This window comes from Anser brachyrhynchus, assembly GCF_964034855.1.
Source record: "Anser brachyrhynchus genome assembly, chromosome: 5".
NCBI lineage: Eukaryota > Metazoa > Chordata > Aves > Anseriformes > Anatidae > Anser > Anser brachyrhynchus.
The window spans coordinates 16,024,757-16,043,243 of record NC_137699.1 but is presented as its reverse complement, the minus strand read 5'-3'; the positions used below and the strand labels follow the sequence as shown (position 1 = coordinate 16,043,243).

At 37.6% G+C, this 18,487-nt stretch overlaps 1 protein-coding gene across 7 annotated transcripts in view; it reads right to left on the bottom strand.

Annotated features, from left to right (window-relative positions):
• The window catches only part of LOC308196094 (uncharacterized protein), a 596,499-nt gene that overhangs the window by 245,926 nt on the left and 332,086 nt on the right, over window positions 1-18,487 (bottom strand). Inside the window, exon 8 of one of the 7 annotated variants that reach the window (XM_080594628.1) lies at window positions 10,131-10,197. The exons of the other annotated variants lie outside the window; for them this stretch is intronic. The gene's annotated coding sequence lies outside the window, so the exon portion shown is untranslated. Of the gene's footprint in view, window positions 1-10,130; window positions 10,198-18,487 lie in introns of those variants that run through there. 7 annotated transcript variants of the gene reach the window in all.

Below are 18,487 nucleotides of genomic sequence, written 5' to 3'. Positions count from 1 at the left end.
AAAAAAAAGTGTTATATTATTAGAACAAAAACTTTGCATGTGGTAATATTTTATGACTGTTTTACCACACAAGGTAAAGGTCAGCCAAAAAAATCCAATACAAAGATTGGAAAAAAAAATTATATCTGTTTCTTTGGCCAATTTCACACCAGCATCACTGAAAGAAATGTGTTAGCTTAAAAATGGGGCAAAAGACTCTGAGGAATAATTCCCCTAATGCTTCTTCAGCTGCTGCTTTTCTTCTATGTTTACAGTCTGTCCATGCCAATATAAGCAGATTTCAGTCTTCTGTATGTATATTTGGGGTTAATCCATTGCCAGCTATTTATGAATTTATTTTTTAGGGACAAAGATAACTATGATGGAAAACAGTTTCTTGGTAGCCAACTTGTTTTACAGATCTTCCTTGGATGTTTTTCCATTTGCTAAGGTGTAGTCTAACTGCTTGACCCTGCATCTCTGCACTTCTGACCTAACTCAAAGGTATAGGATGGGATCCAACTTTGCGTAAGGTATGGGCAAGCTCTCCAGTTCAAAATGTAGACTGCAAAGGTCATTTTTTGCCTAAGGCATAAAAGTAATATTTCACTCTTCCTTTGCATTGCTTAGCTATGCCATTCTTGGAAGAGGAAAATGCTGTGTAAGGTCTATTCCCAATGATATACGATTCATCGTTCTCTTTCCAAGTCATTTAGATACTTGGAGACAGCCACAGGAACGTTAGGATTCTCATGCCAACCCAGATGAATCTGTACGGCCTGTTCATACAATGTTCATCTGGACTCATATCTACCCTCAGTTTTGTGCTATAAAAATACCACTCTGACGATGTGCAACAAAACCTCCACTCCATATTTTCAACAAAAGCTCCGCTCCAATATTTCAGATATTCAAGCATAAAAAATGTTATCTTAAGATTATCAGGGCACCTTACAGGTATAAGTGCATACCATCTATGTGGTGTATATACACCACTTCTATAGAATAAGTACTATATATATATGTATATGGCAGTCTCCTGTAGAGAAATATCTCTATGCACTATGGCTGTGAAACAGTTTGGGCCATTTGGCTTCAGCATCAGGAATTGCCCCATGGTCACCTTTCCATCAGCAGTATAGATACGGCCTCAGATGATTTAAATACTCCCCATCCTAGGTTATTTCCAGCATCAGAAACAGCCAGTCAGTGATAAAGAAGCTGATCCTTGAAATCAATGTGAAGATTCCCATTACATTTTGCAGACCTTAATAAAGGCCCAGATGACCTGTTTATCTGTGAAATTGCTGCTGTCACCAGATGGATGAATTCCTGTGCATGAAGAAAGATAATAAGGGTGATGAGTTTGATTTAGGATAGATACACAGCATCTCTCTAGCTCAAGGATATTCTGTGGAAATCCTGCCTGAAAATACAGAAATCTAGCCTCTACATTTCCTTGTACTGAATGAAATTAAATTCCTTGTAAGGCTAGGATGTATTTACCAGTTGCTGTTAAAATTTAATAGTGGCCCAGTACAACGTAAAGTAGAACAACAGTGCAAAGGGGGTCTTTCTCTGCAAAGCCAAACTCTCACCAGAGCAGTAGCTGGAAATTCACAGTTAGATCTCTGAAATAGATTTAATCTTGCATTTCCGAGGCAGGAGCAAAGACAGGAGAGCTGAACAGAACACACAGCCCCACGCTACTCAAGTTTCTGTCATTTTTCTCAAGTCACAAGGTGGTGGTGAGAAGGAGAGACACTCTACTGGTGCTGTGGAAGCTTAGATCACCCCTGCTGCCCCATACAAGGGCGGTGTGCAGCTGGGCAGCAGCCATGGGAGAGCTCTTCTACAGAAATAGAAAAACTGCTTTTAAAAGATTCTGCAGATGGGAAATCAGCAAAGGTCTTGGTATGGATTTGATAGGAAAAGAGGAAGTTTTTTCTCTGCTCTTGTAACTTTCTCTAGGTCCAGCACCAGCTTGGGGACAAATCTTACAGCCCAGACTGCCCGAATCTTCAATCTGCCTGGACACTGGCTCTTTGCTGACAGGACTCTCTTGGCCTCACTGTTATCCTTCTGAATGCAAGTGAAAGAAGAATCAAGTGTGACATCTCTGAAGAAACAGGTTTCTCCCACAAGACCTTGCACAGGGCACCACTGCACATATAAAGCTACAGAAAACTGCCTGGAAACCCTGGAAGTTTAGCTGCGTGGGAATTGATCTAGAAGAGTTATTTCTTGCTACAGAAGGTAGAAAGCAAGCATGCAGGCGTGTTTAGCATAAACAGTGTCATGACAAGCTAATAAGGACGGAGAAAAAGAAATTTCTATATGGGTAAGCAAATAAATAGAACTGGCATATGGTATAATACTACAGCCTAGTGTAAAAAAAGGCAGTATCCAGACCCCGTAAGGCCTAATTCCTGCTGGCAGACCCTGACTCCATTATCTATTGCAGTATTTCAAATCACTGTCTAAATGAGAAGTTTACGCATACACATCACTGAAAACAAACGATCTTGTATTTAAAATGTAAATTCATCAAGTGTATCACTCATTATTGATATTTACAGTTTGCATATCTGTTGTGCCCCGAAACCCTGTCAAGAGCTGATGCCGCTTTGTGCTAGATTGCTGGTCATGGTAGAACTGCTCCTCCCTGTATAGTCCTGGTACAGGATGAAATACTTCTAGCAACAGAACTAGAAAATCAAATATTGTTCTCCTCACAGATATTTCTCTACTTTTACTGAAGAAATACTCATATTAGTGTATTCATTGTTCATGATAGCATGAGATACGATTTTAGGAAGTTCTCTACTATTAAATAATAAAATTTGCTTAATGGGTCTGTCACTAACCTAAGCAGCAGGAACACCGGTGAGTTCTGAATTGGGATGGCCTAAAATAAGTAGGTGCTAATGAAAAATGTTTTAATTGATCCTTACGGGTTTCTCTGATGTTTGACTTAGTGCAGCAACTGTGACTAAAGCTGTATTTTGTTTATATCCTCTCTGAAATGTATTATTATGAATGATTATTATAATTCCTTATTTTATCTGCATTTACAAAACTTGCGGCTATTGTCTAAGCCTCTGGGCATGTTTACAATGGTTTTAAAGACACTTGCTAATATTGAATTGCTAAGAATGGGTAGCAGGCAGACAACACCCATATGAATCAGATGCAGTCTGTAATAGCACTTCACTATTAACCAAATGATGCACATTTAGTCCATAAATAAGTACACTAAAACTCCCCAAATTGAGATGGATATAGCAGTTAGTTTTCCCACACCCTGTTTTTCCACCATAGTCCTAATTATAAATCTTAGGAGCTGTCTTTTCATCACTACTGAAGATTAATATTTGCACATCATAAATGTCCTTTACTTCTATGTGATTGGCACCTCTCACTTTCTTCTCTGGGACAGGAAAACACTGCCTAATGGAAAAGACATTCTCATGTAAGGCCACCTTTAACAGAGGTCTACAGTGTCCTTCCATTCCCTTATGTGACTGATGATTACACGATTAGAAGGTAACTTCCATTCAAAATTCTAAAATAATTACTTTCTGCTGCCTGCCCAAAATGTATTTATTTTTATGGAAGAAATAATTCTGGAAGTTCAGTACTTCTGTATTATGGTAACCTTTATGCTAACCTTTCCCTGATAAGGCATAAAAAAGCAGGTTTAGACTTTTTTTTTGGAGCTGTCATTCACATAGACTGCTAAAATTCACAGATTTCATTAGAGAAAAAGGAAGAACAGAAGAGAAACAGAGCAGGATTTAAGCACGGACTTATACTAAGAACTAGCAAAGCACTTCTCATAAGAAATACCCATTGAAAAATTGTATCCTAAAGTTACTAGCACGAAGGAAAGGGCCACTTCAGTCTAGCTGAATTGCACCATTCAGAGACCAAAAGATAACCCCATAAAAATTAGGCTGATTTCAGGCTATGGCTTGCTTTATTATAATACCAATTTATTGGCCTTTTGAGACTTCAGTTCCATTTACCTTGTGTTTCAAAGCTTTTCTCTGCAGCTAGAAGCTCTGGAAAAATAAAGAAAAAGACAGAGGCGGGTAACAGCTCTAGGAGCTGGGACTCTAGTAGGAGTATCTACAAACACAACTGTTATGACCAGGATGCAGAGAGATGATCCTGGATGGCAAAACCCAGCTCATTTCTCTAGTAGTGGTATCAGTTATGAAAGTCAGAGAAAAGGAAAACATATTAATGACTTACTTCTGCTCCCAGTAAAAGGCCTACTGCTTGGATTAACTTTCTAGTGCAATGTTCTGTCTACTTTAAAAGTTTCAAGTGACGGCTGTTAGATGTGGAGAACCAATCCATATCAACTGCATTCACTCATGTACTTGCACAATATTTTCCTGTATATTACCCTTAGAACAGCACACTTTCTGCTGTTTTCCTGGAGATACATAGATCATGACAGACACTTTCAAAAAAGATAAGTAAGGTTGTGAGCCTGCCCCATATTTTGTGTTACACTCTAAAGCTTTTCTCAGAATGCTGTTCCTAAACACTGTCTGAAAATCAGGTCTCTGAGAGATCTCATAACAAATAGCCACTTTTGAAAGTGTTGATTACTGATGTTAAAGATACCTTCTTTCTATTTAATATTATACTTTTTATCCTTATAAAGGGAAGGGAACAGGTACTAAATATAATAGTATAATGGAAAGATTCATTGAGAGTATATTCGTGTAAAGAAAATGAATGCAAAGGTCTTTAGACTTTCATTCCATTGGGGGACATTATTAAACTACAGCAATTTTATTAGTATACTTTTTACTTAAACAAGATCTCATAAGTAGTTTAAATAGAAGACTTAATCTGAAAAATACTGCAAAATATCTATTAATCACTCCCTTCAAAAAATAGCTTTATTCCCATCGGAGGTAATCTCTTATAGTAATACCTGACTTCGAATTTTATGATTTTATATTAATACCTGACAACTGAAATTAGTAACAATCAACTCTGTATCTAGATCTTGAATTTCCTGTATACTGAAGAATTAAGCTATTTAGACCATATATTTCTCATAATCAGAGCTAACTGGTAGAGCAACATTTGCACAGGCTATAATATGAATTTCAAGAGCAGCTATTTGATTACCCTTCAGTGTGTATGTCCAAGAGAAGCACAGATATGCTTTGCTTGGTCAAAAGGTGCTTTTTCTTCCATAGGCTGATGTACTAATAAGTAACTTCCAGCAGGTGAAAAAAAAAATGCAAAGCAATAGTTAGCTTCAGTTGTTTAACTTAAACATTAAATATTTCGCTTGCTTTATCACTGTAATTTTCACATTTAAATTTCCAATTCTCTTGTCAAGCACAAAGTTGTGTTCATCCTTCCAACACTGCAAGAAAAAGTTTTACACCCACCTCCTCCTGGTTATTATTTCGAAAGCAATTTAAAACAATCTCACAAAAACATGATTTCTCATATTATACTTAGTGAAATGGAATACTCAGTAAATTAATGTTATCATTGGTGTCTCAGGATAATGTTGAGAAATGTCTTACGCATTTTTCTTGGCTTTATAGCTTGTAAAGCATTATGTGCCATGCAAAGATTATCATTTTCAAGGGGCAAACACATTTTACATGCTTACCCATATCTCCATCCAAACATAAGATTGAAAAGCACCCAATATCTACCACTTTTTTTTTTTTTTTTTTTAAAACATTCATCAAATCTACTGTGCAGAACAGCTAGTCTAGCACAAGGTTAAAAGAGTATCTTTTGCTGTTACTGACTACTGCAAATTACCAGCCAGATTTAAGGGGTAGGAGAAAAGCAATTGCATGTTCCCATTGACTTTCTCAAACAGGTAGTACATTCTTTAAACCAATTATTTAAGGTGCATTTCTCTGCTTCCAGAGAACTCCAGCCACATTTAGGAAAAGGATGGATAACAGAAGAGTAGTTATGCAAACTTATATGGGCTAAGGTTAGCACACACAGGGAAGAAAGAAAGAATAGCAGAGAGCAGTCACAGTGGCTACCTGACATACTGTAAGCACAGAGGTATTTGGTGAGGGATTTGTCACGTGAGGAGAGACAAGAATGATTTATTTCACTTGGGTAACACCTAGAAACTACACATTTGTTTCCTAGATTGTGAATCCAAATTGCAATCCAGAGATACATGATATGACAGAGGTTAAAAACAGAGTGCAGACCGACCTTTTATTTTCATTCGCAGTCATGATCATCATAAACATTGCTGTAAACAGGCCCCAAAGCACAATCAGCTTAATATTTGTCATTTCAGAATAGTCAGCTTCTTTTCTATTGCAATGAATCACATAAATACAAACAGGTTCTCCTTCCCCGGTTTAGGTCTTTCACATGTCCACTAATAGTTTGTGCACAGTGTTCCCCATTCCCCCATTTTTTAAAAAGACAATTAAAACCAGAAGCATGGCATAGTTCTGGAATGGAAGTAAAATTAAAGGTGAAAAGTCAAGATAAGCAACTATTTTCCAAGAAACTATACATTCTGAAAGAAAGGTGTACTCTCTCTGGACAACTGTTACTGATGTTCAGGTTTAACTAGCAGAAATCCATGAAAAATTAGAAAAGAGAAATGTTGAACTTGTAGCAAATATAAAGTATGATCTAACTGGGGAGAAAATGACACACAGAATACAGTGTTTGTGACAGAAGAGTTAAACTCTAAAAAACAAAGAGAAAAGGAGAAACCAATGTGTCAAAACAGCATGCCAAAATCTGCTCAAGCTTTTAATTTGCATGGAAAACAAAGGTGGTCACTTTGGATCATCAGGGTCCTTTGTGATACTCCAGGTACATTGCTGAAGTGCTGGCATGCTGCAGTGATTCAAATTAAACTACAGGGATCCAGTTTCCTCTTCCATGTGATCGAAATTGCTGCTGTACTAGTAGATCTTTATTTATTTATTTATTTATTTATTTTCCAGAAAAGGTGTGGAGTATCAGCCACAGGAAACACAGTTAAATAGAACGAGCATGAATTATACTTATGGAAGGGAAGGCAGTTTTTGCTGGTACTATTTATCAGAGTTTGTATCACTGCAGGATTCCACTGATGAACCACTGATCCAACCTCCTTTTGCCTGAATAACCTCCCATATCCATTTATGCTCCCCCACAACCATTTAAGCATTTAAGTATACTACTGGGTGCTTTTTAACTGGGCAAATGTTTTATAATTCTGTTTTATGACTTAATCACACCTAATATATAAGCTATGTTACTGTTTGTACCATTGCAGTATTTAAACTATAAAAGACAAATTCTCTTCAAGGCTTTATTGGAGTATATCTAGAATAAGTCTACAGAAATTTGTGTCATATTTTGGATAGAATGGGCCCAGACAAAGTAGGTTGATTTATATTGCTATTACTGGAAGCAGTATTTGGCTCAGCCTCTCTGGACAGCACTAACTTTAAACATGAGAGCAGTGAGTATGTCACTACCAATGGCTACAGCCTCAGTAGACAAATTAAAATCTGGAAAGTTAAATGACTAGGAAAAAAAGGTACACAGATAAAAATGTTTCATTTCTCTGCTTTATTTCATTCTTACATCTTTCAGCAGGGAAAAAGAAGCCTACAAAGATTTAGGATGAATACTATCTTCATGGACACCATTGATCATAAGTAGATCCCAGAGATGCGGTAGCATACAGGAGGCCAAATTCCATGTAATAAGCCATTCCATATGCTGCGCATGTAATACAATCAATAGGCTATTACCTTAGTCTTATCCACAAACTAAAGTAACAAAATTAACAGATCACAATCTCCAGGACAAGTCTGAAGCAAGCAAAATTTGGACTTTGAGTCACACAGTATGAGTTATGGCCCAGAACACTGTTTCTGTGTAAAGTTTAGACCTGTCTTGAAATCATCAGTACAATGAAATTCAAAGATTTGGGTTTTAGTGAAATATATTCTTGAGGGCTGTGAATACTATACTGCTGAGATGTGGTTTATGACAGATAAATTATCATCATTGAATTTATTGTTTAATGGTAAGAAGCAAGAACAAAATACATATTTGCAAATATATTGTTCTTGTAATTGACATAGTAAGCATGAAGAACAGCAGTAATGGTACCTCACCAATATTTATTACATTTCATGTAACAGTGTTTCTGAGGATGGCTTGTTACCAGAATGAGATTTGGACAGAACTGATCCAAATTCCCTCTTTCTCAGTCTCTTGCCAATTAAATGGCAGACTCCAGTTGGTGCATATTTTTTCAAAAGCTAACACCCAAAGCACCAGCTGCCAAAATACTGCTCATTTTTCCTTTATTTGGGACATACCTGCATGGACAATTTAAGGGAAAAAAAAAAAAAGTCCAAAACATTTACATTATGGTCTGAGGCAGCTGAAATTATTATTGTGGTGATCATCAAATGAAGTATGGCCATTTCATTTGGTTACCCTTTATTCTTCCAGGACACTCTCTCATGCCACATGTCAAATAAATACTATCAGAGACAGGATTCAATTTTGCTTTTCCTGGAAGGTATGTATCATCCTCATACACCATCAAATGGTCCATGCACAAATATCAATACCTCTCACTCCTTTCATTTGTAAAGCACTATTCACTCTGGAAACTGACAGGTATCATCTATTGACAGAAAATGTGCAGTAATCATAACAGGGGAAAGGTCAAAGTAGTCACTTGGTGCTCCCAACCTCACAGAAAACATAAAGAATCACCTACAAGACAGAACTGATCATGTTTGGCTGGCCTTTTAACAAATATGAAGGAAATCAGGGTGATTTTTGGTCAAAGTAGAAATAACTGACCATCTGTGCTTTGTTCAACCAGCATTGCTGTGATTGATTTGTGTCCAAATAATTCAGCTAATACTCAGCTAGTATATAAATGAAATACATATTCTCCCTTACCAGAACGGACTGAATATCATGAGTAACACAGGTGTTACATGTATTTATAAAAATTAATGACTAACCAGTATCTCCAAACTTTATATAGTTTACCTATGAATACATTAACTAATATTTACCTTGTTTGCTATGAAAATTGAAAAAAAATTATGCAAATGCTGTAAAATATTTAGAAAATTTAAGGGAAATTTAATATACAGTTATGAGCATTTGTTCCAGAAACCTAGTTCCAGTAATTATATACATCCAAACTGCAAACAGAAACACATGCTGTGACCTTCTGATACAGGTCCAGTGAACACTGCTTAAATTTCAAATGTTTGACTGATCTCTGTACAAACAAACTGCAGGACAAGAATTATCTCTGTATTTTTATTTTTTTCCCAAGAAATTACAAATAGAAGGAAATCATGCTCTCTTTGTTGAGAAATGCCAGGTAAATAAAAAGAACTAGAGAGCTGGGCGATCACCAACCACGTGAAGTTTAACAAAAGCAAGTGCCGGGTCCTGCACCTGGGACGGGGCAACCCTGGCTATACGTACAGACTGGGCGATGAGACGCTGGAGAGCAGCCCTGCAGAGAGGGATCTGGGGGTTGTGGTTGACAGCAAGTTGAATGTGAGCCAGCAGTGTGCCCTGGCAGCCAGGAGGGCCAACCGTATCCTGGGGTGCATCAAGCACGGCATTGCCAGTCGGTCGAGGGAAGTGATTGTCCCGCTCTACTCTGCGCTGGTGCGGCCTCACCTCGAGTACTGTGTGCAGTTCTGGGCACCACAGTATAAAAAGGACATTAAACTGTTGGAGAGTGTCCAGAAGAGGGCAACGAAGATGGTGAAGGGCCTAGAGGGGAAGACAGATGAGGAGCGGCTGAGGTCACTTGGCCTGTTCAGCTTGGCAAAGAGGAGGTTGAGGGGGGACCCCATCGCAGTCTACAACTTCCTCACGAGGGGGAGTGGAGAGGCAGGTGACCTATTCTCCGTAAACACCAGTGATAGGACCCACGGGAACGGTGTTAAGCTGAGGCAGGGGAAGTTTAGGCTGGACATCAGGAAGGGGTTCTTCACCGAGAGGGTGGTCGCACACTGGAACAGGCTCCCCAGGGGAGTAGTCACTGCAGCAAGCCTGTCTGAATTTAAGAAGAGATTGGACTGTGCGCTTAGTCACATGGTCTAAACTTTTGGGTAGACCTGTGTGGTGCCAGGAGTTGGACTTGGTGATCCTTATGGGTCCCTTCCAACTCGGGATATTCTATGATTCTATGAACTGAAAGACAAAAATAAACATATTTGCTAATGATTAATTCCTGAGATAAACATCTTCTACTGACTACTGACAGATCTCTTTTTTGTTCTTTTTTTTTTTTTTTTTTTGGGGGGGGGGGTGGGTGGTGTTTAGGAGGAGAGTGTTGGGGTGGAGGATGGTGGTGGTGGTTTGAGAGTCCTAGCTATCTACAGATGACAGGACTCAAAAATCAGATTTTTGTTCATACAGATAAACTTATGGTGATATCCTTTGGTTGTTGTAGCTGAGTAATCCAAAGTATTAAATATAGACTGAGTGTGGATTTCTGTCAGATACATATGGCACATGAAGCTGGATTTGTTTAAGGCAGGTATATGGGAACAAAGGTTATGGACCAAAATACTGGCAAATATGAGAAAGATAACGGGAGTTTTATCTGGTGTATTTAGTAGTGTTTCAGATCATTTGTTTCCATCTGGTCTCAGTCCTAATCATTTGTCCTTTTTTTATTCTAGCAAAAGAAGTAAATACGATAGCTACCACACTGCAGGCTAGTGATGGTTTTCACTGGTAGCATGACTGACTGTCTGGGACACAGCTGCACACTGCTGTCTGCCTCCATGGAATACGAGGAGGTTGAAGCATACACACGTGTGGCAACAGATTAAGGAAGAACAATCTTGTGATTTTGTGAGAGCGTAGGGGTCAAATTGCTCAGTTATACCTTAGTCAGTAGTGTAGTAGGAGACGCTAAATAAAACGTAGGAAAGATGCTAAATAAAACGTCTTGGTCTTGAACAAATACAATACTCTTGGCTAGGCTGAGTCAACAAATCAATCCGTATTTCCTCATGTGAGGTTGCATTTGAAACGGCTCCATTGTGCTTTTCTCCTTGCTTGGGAAAGTTGCCCCTCAGCTAACTGTTCTAGAGGGCTGGTGATAAGATACTTAGAAGGGGCAAGATCATGACCCTATGTATTTATTTCAACAATCAGCTTCAAAGCACCTTTACCAACACTTCAAATCCAGACAACATTAGAGAATCTGTGCTATTGCATGCTATTGACTTTAACCACTTTTCTTTGAATTTCCCATTTATAGCATTCAGTTAATGGAACCTATCCACTCTTTGAGAGGCTTTTTTTAAACAGAATTAACTGTTGAAAGATATCAAGCATTTTACGTGCAGCTACACATGGAGAGATGCAAAGTATCACTGTCAATACTTCCACCCCTTTAACAAAGGCCAGAAACTTGAGATGAGATGTGGGTGCCCTACAGTTGTCTACTGTTTCACTTAGTCTCTCCTTTTAGCAGCTGTGATGCTGTAACCATGAAGATCTGAGGTCTGTAAACAGGCACAGTGTCTGGTCTAAGGTGGTCTAAGAAAAAATACCACATCTTCCTAAAAATGTCATGCAGCTTACACAATTTAACTATCTTCTAAAACAAATCTGAAGATATATTTCAAGTATCTTCACAAAAAAAGATACTGATGATAATTCAACCTATTCAAATTGAAAAAAGTAGCAGTCTATAAATTGGTCAGTGTGCACATTTTTGACACTCAGAAAATTATTAGTGGGTTAATATCAAATTACTGTTAGTACAATGCATAAGGATTTATATTGTACAGAGGATTCCTAACAGATTGTAGACATCTTCAAAACATGCTTCAGGAGGTAAAAACCTGTTTTTGATTGCGTTTTTTGCCAGTACACAGCAGATGCTCAGTTGGACTAAATCTGTGCAACTACAGAGTGGTGACCTGATTGTAACTCAGCCGAAGTCCAGGATCAGCCTTAATAACTAATAAGAACTGTAAAATGTTGCCAAACTTGCTTTCTCTCCTTGTTTCTTTTATTTGTGCGTTTAATTATTTATTTATTGTTTAAGAAAAGAAGCAACAAAAAGATCAATCTGTATCAGCTAACCCAATTAGAATACATAACAAAAATGTGTACGCTAGTTTCACTACAAACAGAAACCAACAAAGGAAAAAATTATCATAAATTATAATGATTTTAAGCTTGGATTACTTTTTTACCTTTAAGAAGTAGGTGCATGCAAGATGCTGTGCAGAACAAATTATATTTTCACAAAAAAGCTGATGTTATTTTTATTTTCCAAGTACTATCATTTTTTCTTCTTATAAAATCCTCTTATGAGAAAAATACCTTCAGCGTAAACATCACCAGTCTTGACATAATGTATTAAAAAAACAAAAGTGATACTATTTTTCTGCTTCTTACGCTCAAGAAGTAGCCCTGAATAGAAGCACAATGCAGTTCAGCATGTTTTTCCACATTCTGCCTATTATGGCTGAGTACTTCAGAAAATAAACCCTACTTCCCTTGCAGTGAGTGGAAGGCTTCCCATTACTTTTCACACAGAATTTCAAGTTATCGTTAATTGGCAATTTGACAGGAATCCATGCAATTCTTACTTCTACCATGTAAAATAAACAAATTGGGCACTATCTTACTGTCATATTTCTCAATATATGAAAGGATGAAGATGGGTTACCAAGCACTTACAGAAATGTCAGAATTTTCCAAAAGTTTATTGCATTTAGACATTGTTTCATCTGCATATTCAGATTGGGATGTGTGCTGTTTGCTGCTTCTTCTTTACCTGTTTGAAATGTTTCAGTCATTCAGCCAGATGGACAAAATAACTAATTGCATAGCAAACAACGTGAACAGTTCACAAATGCCCCACAGTCTGACATTTTTTCATGTAAATTACTGGACAAATACTTATGAACAACAAACATATCGTCAGAAACCTGAGTCAGATTATAGATATGTCTTGACCAGTAAATATCCCAAAAGCTCAGTCCCTGGTTTGTTAGTTCTGATATTGCTTCTCCTTTCTACTGTAAAGATGAGTCACTTTTGACTGAGCCACTGACAGCAATGGTTTTAATGTTTAATTTTTCTAGCTGGAAAGAAAACCTTTTTTATCTGTGAACATGCTCAGCCGACCAGATGGACATAATACCTCCACAAATATGTGAAAGTTACCTTTAAAAAGGACCGCAGTGAGCTTTAAAACAAATTCTGAATGTTGCATTATATTATTTCTGAGATAAAATAAAATGCATCTGTCCTGTCTTTAAAAAATATGATGAAAGCGAGGAACTTAGGGTTAAGCAATTTTTTTCTTATGTCAGAACAGGGAAGAATGCTCTAACTGCTATCCAAATGGCACAATTATAAGCAACCCATGTTACTTCTAGGTCAGTAAGCTGTTTCCTATTAGTGCTGTTCACATGCTCTTATGCGCTAGACAAGAGGTATCAGATAGGACATCCTACATTAAAAATAAAAAAATAATACACTTTTAGTTACTGATAAGCCTAAAATTCTAATCATAGCATTTGCACTGACTCATGACCAAATAGCATATCCACTGTCATGAGGTACATCATGCAAAACAGACTCAGGCATTTTGGAAGTGTGTTTGTTTTCATGTTTTCCTGTTCTACTGACTATAGCTATTATATCTGGAATTACTCCATTTTTTCATCCTGGCTTACCCACATGTATTGCCATGTATTCAAAAGTATTTGAATAATATGACAATGCTACAAATATAGAGTAATAAAAAAAAAATACTTTCCAAACTCTTTACGTATAGAAGACATCAAGATCTTTAAAAGGTTGAGTCCATTTCAGGCCATCGTTTGATTACAAATTAGAATAGCACAGTCTTTATGACAAATTGATTAATAGCATGAAAATGCTATGATAAAAAAAAGACCATTCATGACCATATCGTAGTCATGGCCTTACACCTTTGAAAATGTTTACCAATGACTCTTCAGCAAGTCTAAACCATATTGTTGGTCAAATACAGAAATAGTTCACAGAACAGGCATAAATATTTCTGTAGAGAAAGGCTTCAAGGTACCATCATGGGAACAATTAGAGAACTGGAAACCATGACTTTCAATGAAAGACAGAGACCTGAATACATTTAACTTATTCCTCCCCAGAAAAAACAGGTGTGGTCAGTTTACAAATACTAACATGGGTAATATTTGGGAAAATATAGAAGCTGATCAACTGTTTATTAACCAGAATATATTTACAGCTGAAATGTGAGCTGAGACTACAATAAACTAGGCAAGTTGCATATCACCTAGATTGTGGAAAACAGGCTCACAGAACACATGAAACATTGTGGTGGTCATTATATTACGACTGGAAAGCCTATAAGCAAGACTGGCCATTTGTTTCTGTTATGCTGTAACTTGAACAGGATTTAAATCAAGGACATACAGTCCATACCAGGCTACTTGGTGAACGCTCCGGTCCCCCTTGGCTTTTCATCTTGGGAATCCGTGTAACATCAGGACCCCATCTTTCTGTGCGCAGGGCTGGGCAACCAGCCATCAGAAAAGCCTAGCCCTAGGCAGTGTGCCTAGCGCTTCGGCTGCAAGTTTTCCTTGCTCATGCTGGGCTGCTGCTTTTTTTCTGCTCTCAGTTTGTAACTCCCACAAATCTGTCTTGGAGTACACTTGTGTGAAGACTGCTGCTTCTACCCAAGTGCTTTTGATCAGCAACAAAGAGCGCTATGCTGTTTGCATTGTTACTACATGCGAAGTTTTGTGCTTCAGTCCGTTAATGGGGAATCTGTCTCACATTTCTCTCTTTTTTTTATTTTATTTTAGGATAGCAATTTATTTCATTTTGAACTTTTCATGCTGCTTAATGGGCCTCTTCATGTCAGTCTAGAAAACTCACAGAAAAGAATAAATCTTGCTTTGATTTGTCCTTTTGAGAAAATGGGTTTGCTCCTCATAAAGGAAGGGGGTGTCTCAAAGCCCAAGGATCTTAAAGACCCAGGGAGGCCACCGTTGCTTGATATCAGCAGCCTTCCCTCCAGGTAGCAGAGCTCTACATGAAGCCATGCATACAGCGCAGTCTCTCATTACTGCCTGACTCATCCCTTCACAGAGAAAGACAGGATTTTACTGTTTGGGAACAGAGTTAAAGATGTGAATATAAATATCTGTTTATCATTTAAAGTGTGCAGAAGAGAGAAAGATTGCAATTACTGTGGTGTAAATCTGAAGTAACGTTACGGAAATTCAGATCAGGATATGTGCTCAAACTCATAACGAAACTACTAGTCAGAGAAATTATTTCATTGATAATGAGGCCCAAGAAATGGAGAGAAATTGTAATTGTAGCCTTTTTTTTGTTGTTGTTGACAGAACCAACTTGAACTTGTTTCAGCTTTTCGAAATAGAGCATAATAATTGCATTCACAGGAGCTGGCTGAAACCAGGCAGCCAATTCACAGGTGGAAGGAACATCTGACGAAATCCCTTTTAGCAGGGAAGCTGCCAGTGCATGCACCTGGCTTTTTGTTGGAGTCATTTCCATCTGACAAAAGCATTGTTGTGAAATGATGGGGAAAAATAAACAAGGAACAAGACATGCTGGAATTTAAACTGAAAGAGAATCTTGCCTGGGTTCAGGAAAGGCTAAGGGAAGCACTGGAGGGCCTAGCACTTTTCCACCAGCAAAACAGAGGAAAATGAAGATTTGTGGGAACCTTATCTGCATTTCTCATGTTTTTCTTTTTTTTTCTTTTTTTTTTTTTTTCAGCAGTCCTGGGAAACATATTGTTGGACAAGATTCTTTAGGGATTTTAACATTGCAAACAGAATTCTGGGTCTTGTTGCAAGGAGATAATATACAGTGGTTTGTAAACATTCGCAAATGATGTCAAGCTCTTGCTAATGATATTTAAAAGCTGACAACTTTCAGTGTACAGGCTGAGTTCACAGGTGAGGTATGTCACTGCTGGGTGTGGTGTACCAGGAATTGCTGGCCTTCCCAACTGCCAAAATTAAGAGTCCAGAATGCAACCTAAGTGCTCAGGAACAAAATGTTAAGAGTTTGTGATGAGGACTGAATTGAGTTTGTGATGAGGTCTAGAATAAAGAAAAAAAATATAAACCTTTCGTACTATAAAGCTATATCATATGCTATAATCACTTATTTAACCAGTCTCCATTAATTAATTTTTCTACTTAAAAATTACAATAGAAATAACAAAAATTATAACCCAAAGTGAGTGTGAAAAAGAACTGGGTCCTCCGGACTTGATCCAAATTGAATCTCCTAAAAATCTCACAAAATCTTTAGTGTCTTAGAATGGCCAGCACAGCTAGCTCACTGCCATCCCATAAGGTTTCTGCATAGGGACCATGCCAGGCAGATTCCTGGTTCCTGTCCTGTTGGGTCATTTTTCATGCTCCATGTATTTCTTACTGCTGAAATAGGCTGTTGACGGCCAGAAGCAGCCACTGTGCCTAATTCCTTAGTCCTTTTGCCAGATTCATCACTGGCAAGATGTGAATTCAGCTCTGAGCCTATAAACTAAAGCAAAACACTATAACTTACACCAATTTGCTGACATTACTGTCAGACCTTTCCAAATTCTGCATTGTACATTTTATAGTTCATCCCATTCTGCCTCCTCTTTTTTTGTATTGTAATTCCCTGCATGTGGAATGGAAGGCAGTTAATTGTCACTAATAAAAAGACTTTCCAGACAAGCTATTTTACCATTCTTCTTTCTGGCCCTCTCCTCAAAAGAGAGAGGGAGACCTCCAACTTCTTGGATTTGAAGAGGAAGACAATATTTTGCATTTCTTTTATAGGAAAGGAAGGAAGAGAAGAAGGGGAGGTCTAAGTTACTAACAGCTATTGCGTACAGCAAACATTTGCTCTTTCCTTTTACCTCCTGTTATCAATACTTAGTAATACTTGCCTGCTAACTTGAAAATCCCCTCCTTTTTGGATAAAGTAGACTATATCTAGGTGTCTAAGCTCATTATTTGAGCAGCACTGGGAAGTAGACAGCAAAAATTATCCTAAACTTCATTGAAATGCGGAATAAAGAAGATATTTCTAGGCACACCAGCTATAGGTCCCTGGAGGAGGTAGTGTTAGTTGAAATTCATGCGTTGTCTCTATTTTTTTAACTAATATATATGCTGATTTAATATCACGGTAAAGAAAGTGCTTGGACAAGTATATAGGAGCTATATTTGGACAGAAAGAGGCATTTGTGGTTTTCTTACACTCAACTTTGACCTGAGTAATTTACACATAAACTTTCTACTCAAATGTTCCTGAAAAGGTTGGCCCCAAATTCAGCTTCCTTTATTTCCTCTATACAACACCAGTTAGATAAATACACGTGATAAGAAAATACATGAAAAAGAATTTTCCTGGTTTCACTAACTAAAATAAAACCCAGGCATATTACAGCACCAAACACTTCCTCATGGAAGTATAATGGATTGGCAGATATGAAGGTGGATGTTTTAAAAACTTGAATTTCTCTTCATGTCCCTTTGACCTATGGTTATGTTCTATGTATACAAAAGCTGAATGATGAAATGGGTGAAATTATTGAATGAATTTGGAACATGACATAAGAAATACATTTCATTAAATTCTGGCTAACATGCCATGTCTGAAGCTTTAGATGGTTATAGAAGCCTGTGTCCTGAACCAAGCAAAGATATCATTCAAGTGCTGGACATGCCCTTTCCCTCGTTAGTGCTTTGCTGTGGAAATCAATAGTTTAATTTCTTTTGTATTAAAGCCAGTATTTTGTATTAAGAGCTGTCAGATTATAATCATGTCCTCTCTCTGAGAGATCTTTAAAAAAGCAAATAGAAAGGAAAATAAAAAATGTTTTCATGCAAAGACAATTTTTGTTTTGTAAGTGGTCATCTTTTCCAGCTGCTTCTTTTTCCCTTAAAATCATAATCCTCTGCCTGCCACATCACAATTAGCAGTGGAGAAGTGTGGGATTCAGATTCACAGGATTATGACTTTCAGAGACTAACAGGCAGCAAGAGTGAATGAAGTATGTGACATAAATCCTGTCTTCATGAAAATATATTTAGCGACAAAAGCAAAGTTTCAAACATATACAAAAGAAGTAAAATACATTTTCTTTATTCTCTAGGACACCAAGTGAAGAGAGGGGGCCAGGTCCCAATCAAACATTAGTCACTTTCTTTAGATATTTTGAAAAGGACAGAATATTTTTCAAGTTTTCATAAAGTTCTATAACTTCTGACAAGACACAATGAACTTCAAGAGTCATTGCAACAAAGAGAACCAATCAGGCACAACCTCACGTGTCAAGAAATATCCTGATGTTTATTACCAGAGCAGATCTGTGAGAGCAGAAGAAATTCTCCAGCCAAACCACACGATTATTCTCTACTTCAGTGATATTTAGTGATAAACATTAGTGCCAAGGTAGAAT